We start from the raw sequence: 4855 nt of genomic DNA on the forward strand, positions 1-4855 counted from the left end.
GGGGCCAGATGCCCGTCGCCTCTGCTTTCCTAGGACTCTCGTCCTTTGGCCGTGGGCACCCCATCTGGGGCCTTTCTCCTTTTTCCTGCTGGGATGGACACACAGTTGTCACCATGATGTGTGGTCTCACATCTTCAATGCTGTTGTGGATTGGATGGCCCGGATCTCCTGGGTCTATCCCTGAGGGGGCATCAATACAGCTTCTCACTTTCATTATCAAGTATATTTTGTGAGAAAGACACATAAACAGACACTTACACACACACACACACACACACACACACACACACACACACACACACACACACACACACACACACACAGAGCAGATGAAGATTGATTTATCCATCTCTGCATTTTCATATTTTTCTGTTCCCAGTACTCTTTTTTTTTCTTTGTGCAGCAGTTGGCGATACATCATCCTTTTTCCTCCCCCTAACTTTTTCCCCCTGCCCATCAGCTTAGTATTGTCACACTACAGATATACTGTAATAACTGAAATAACACTAATAGAAATTAATAAAATAAAGACACAAGAGTCAAGGGGAGTCTACAGAGAATTTATAGAGCTCATCTGAAAAAAGCAAAAAGTGTTTTTCAAAAGCTGTCAGACAAGACGGGATTTAAAAAGGAGGAAGAAAAATAAAATTATGTCATGGTGGCTACGCCCAGTTTTACACAGACTATTGTTTTGAAGGCATAGTTAAAGAATAAGAGACTTCATGTGATCCTTGGAAAGTCGGTGCGAGTATAACAATACTACTATATTACTTTCAGTGTTTGCATATGTGCTTGTTTTCATTTATGCCGAGCTCAAATGAGTTTTTAGACAGACGAGTGTTTTCATCAGTCCCACACTGACAGCTTCTATTAAAAACACCCTTGGATTCATTCTGATCACAGTTTGACAGGAGTAATTTCCGTGGCATGCAGGATGAAGAGATGGAATGCAGACACAACTTAATTTAAACATTTTAATGTCTTTTTTTCTACTGAAGAAAAAAAATGTAGTTACTTGCTGCATCAAAGCCATATAAACATGTAAAATCTTAGCTTGTAAATAGCAGCTTCAGTACAAATCATTCACAGCTTTGGGTTGAGCTCAGCAGTGTCTCTCATTGTTGGTGAAGACAATATTTCAGTTAGTTGAATGCCCTAATAAAGGTATTGTAACTGAGGTTTGGAGCTTGCTGTATCAGGCCATTTGTGGTGGCTGCAATCTGTCCTGTACTTAAAACTATAGCCTGAAGGAAAATCTAGATGCATCTAAAGTCGATTGAAATAACAGCAATCCCCGCATGCTGCGCTTGTGCATCATAATGTATGTGCATTCTTATTACTGTGGCCATATGGCTGAGCAAATGTGCCAACTAGCAACTTTGTATCACTCTTCGTTTGGAGTTTTGATCAATGCGCATTTTTTCAGATGCATAAAAATGTTATTTCATCATCATCCATCTGTATGCTCTGCATGTAGCCTCACATTTTGCAAGTTAGTGTGGTTGTCAATCTTTTTATCCCCCAGGGGTTATGTATTGCCCATGTTCACTGAAATCCTCATGTCGCCACATCATTAAGCATTTTCAGACGTAATATATTTACACTGTACGATTTCTGAACCTGAAAACACTGAAATCACATGCAGTTTGTTTCATTTCCAAAGCTCGTACTTCTATTGTCAAACACTCTTCAGCTGTTAATGCTGAGATAAAGCACCTCATGTCATCCATGCTGAATGACATATTTCAGTGCTGCGATGTTCTTTGACATAACTCAGCTGCAAATTATGGCAAAAAACAACTAACAACACTGTGAGCTCATTTTACGTGATGCTAGACACTTTAAACATAAATCAATGTTGCCAAATGGCTGCTCTCTGGGAGTTTAAGTTTAACCTGATAAAGTGTGACACATACATTCACTTTCATTTTAATGCTCCCACACTGCCAAACCTACTCTAACACCAAACAAGCTGTACCCACAGCCCCTCCTTTATGAGAAAACAGCAAGGATGAATGACAAAAAATCTGTGTGGCGCATTTCAGGTGCAAACACAGGCCTGACTGTCGACGGTTCTTACAGAATAATCTATGTCTAGCATAATTGTTAGTTAATTATACACTGTAAACCCCAACAGTCTACCTGACTTTTTTTTTCCGTAAAAAAGCAAGTATATTAATATGTTGCAGCCAATAACTTGTTTTCGAATGCGCTGTTGTGTTAAAAAGCACAGACCCAGGTGGTGAATAGTTGTTCGTGGTTGTTCGCGCTCTTTTTCAAACATAGATTATGTCGTCAGTTTTACAGTTTTAACCGATTAAAACACAGTTTTACGAAGAATCACACATAAAGAAAGGGTCTTAGTGATATTTTAACGACCCCTTGCCAACGCAAGAAAGTTGGCGTTTTTACAACAGCAGCCTCACTGTTCGGCAGGTTTTGTTTTTTTTTTCTTCTCATTAGCATCATTCAAAAGTGACTTAGCTAGCAGTGGCAACTTCTATCTAAAACAATTGAAATATAGCAAGGTGTTGTATATTTAGTGTGCTGATAAGGTTTTCAATATTTTTATTTTTTCTTCCAAGGCTGAAGGCCAAAGACAAAAAGACAGAAGAAAAAAAAATTCAGACTGCAATTAATTTCAGGTGGAGACAGTAAACACAGGTGAGTTGAAAGATCTATTGAAGAAACCATTCATTAAGTCCCTTAAGGTGAAGATTTCATATATTGATAATGATAAAATTAACACAACTTAAAAGTTTCACTGATAAACACACAATTTTTCCTTGCTTTGAACCCCATGTTCTATATAGATCACAGCTCTGATCTGGAGAACACTATTTTAAAATACTGTGTAGGGTTTTTGTCAAATGATTAAGAAACAGACTCTCTGTCACAAGAGACAGAAAGGTTGTATCTTAAAAGAAAAGTCTCCAAAATTTAGTGGAGTCTGATGTCATGCAGTTTCATAAACATGTATTCTCCCCAAAGAATGACACCTGAAAACTTTGCGTTAAATTAACTTTTCTTTTCCCTTTTTAGGAGGCGCCTGATATCAACGTGAAACGCACTGCAGTACTTCGTGCCCTTCCTGTATACCTGCGGGAGGAGGACCCAGAATTCTTTTAGACATGTAATGTAAGTGTATTTTTGCATTACTTAAATTCTGCCAGTAAGATAAAATGCTATGGATTTTTTTAAATACAATTTAATACCCTAGCAGCTACCAAATTGTACAAACAAAATACCCTCTCTGTAGAAAACCCACACACACACAGGTCAGGAGCAGGGCACAGGCGTATCACAGCACTATGGCTATGCTGCAGGTGGCCCAAAAACCAGGCTGAAGTCAAGATTTAGTTTCTTTTTGAGATAAAGTCATGAAATAAAAAATTATTTTTTTTTTAGAAAAATAATAAAAATACAAATTATGTAATGCAAGAAGCTAACACGTTAATGTACATTTTTCAAAAAAAGTAGAGTACCCTAACTCGTTACAAAGTAACCCACTACACTGCTGAATGTTTTGCTAGATTACAGGTCATGCTTGTCACATTCTCTCAAACCAACCTTACTTATTTAATTGGGGCGATCGTGGCTCAAGAGTTGGGAGTTCGCCTTGTAATCAGAAGGTTGCCGGTTCGAGCCCTGGCTCCGACAGTCTCGGTCGTTGTGTCCTTGGGCAAGACACTTCACCCGTTGCCTACTGGTGGTGGTCAGAGGGCCCGCTGGTGCCAGTGTCCGGCAGCCTCGCCTCTGTCAGTGCGCCCCAGGGTGGCTGTGGCTACAATGTAGCTGCCATCACCAGTGTGTGGATGTGTGTGTGAATGTGTGGATGACTGAATGTGTAAAGCGCTATACAAATACAGGCCATTTACCATTGATACTGTGTCTATTCCAGGCGGACGCATTGGATGAGTCGACCCTCATTGACACTCCAGTTGCCCTTCTCACAGTGGTTACCGACGGCGCTTCCCAGTCCAGTCCATTTTACTTCCTCAAGCATGGCTGTTTTGGTGAAAGGCGACTAGGTGATGCGTGATATTCCCAGATTTGCAAATGCATTTGCTTTATTGTTTGGCTTGATCTATGCTCTGCATTTAGACTACCCCAGGAAGCTGGTTCACACATTTGCCTTAGTCCAAAATATCTTCATGGGGCTTGATGACGGCAAACCCCTGAAACCCCTGCCTACGTGCTCTTAAGGAATATAAGGCAATGTTTGTTAGGACACGCACTCTGTTACTGAGCACTTTGTTTGAAGCACTTTAAGCACTTTAAGTTTACTACAGGCTTTGGGTGGATTTAACTCCATCAGTTTACCTAATTTTCCTATACTTGACTGCCTTATCTGGTTATTTGGAAGCTGATCGTCTTTGTACCCATTTTAAAAAATTGTTTTTCATTTCTATTTAAAAAAAAGTGATTAGTATTTGACTTTTTGTTTTGCATTTTTGTGTATTTTGAGAAAGATGCAATTAGGACTGATGTCGTCCTTTGTGAGTTTATAAAAAGATAAATGTTCTACACAGAATTTATAATGCTCACTTTATGGTGCCGATGTCCATGTTAGTTGTTTTATAAAAACATTTGTGATGTTTTTAAATTTTCATGAAAAAATGTTAAATAAACAAAATGTAAAGTAACTGAATTTCCGTACTTTTTTTTTTTTAGTAGTCTACACTCACAACATTGAAACATAAATATCTTTTAATTAATAATCAGATAATTTGAGTTTAGGTTGTAATATAATTGCATTGTGTTGCATCAAAATAATAAACTACAAGAAACACAAAAATATTGAAATTAAAGTATACAGTCTTTGAGTAAAGCTCAATTAATAAAATATAAAATA

The 4855-nt window shown here is 38.3% G+C and overlaps 1 long non-coding RNA gene across 1 annotated transcript; it reads left to right on the forward strand.

The window, feature by feature from the left end:
- The first annotated feature begins 2147 nt into the window (after positions 1-2147).
- Positions 2148-4615, forward strand: LOC113028598 (uncharacterized). Its single transcript, XR_003273246.1, has 3 exons — positions 2148-2664; positions 3043-3138; positions 3902-4615. It is a non-coding gene; the product is annotated as an uncharacterized LOC113028598 (long non-coding RNA).
- The last annotated feature ends 240 nt before the right edge of the window (positions 4616-4855 follow it).

This window comes from Astatotilapia calliptera, chromosome 2 (assembly GCF_900246225.1).
Source record: "Astatotilapia calliptera chromosome 2, fAstCal1.2, whole genome shotgun sequence".
In the NCBI taxonomy this organism is placed as follows: Eukaryota; Metazoa; Chordata; class Actinopteri; order Cichliformes; family Cichlidae; genus Astatotilapia; species Astatotilapia calliptera.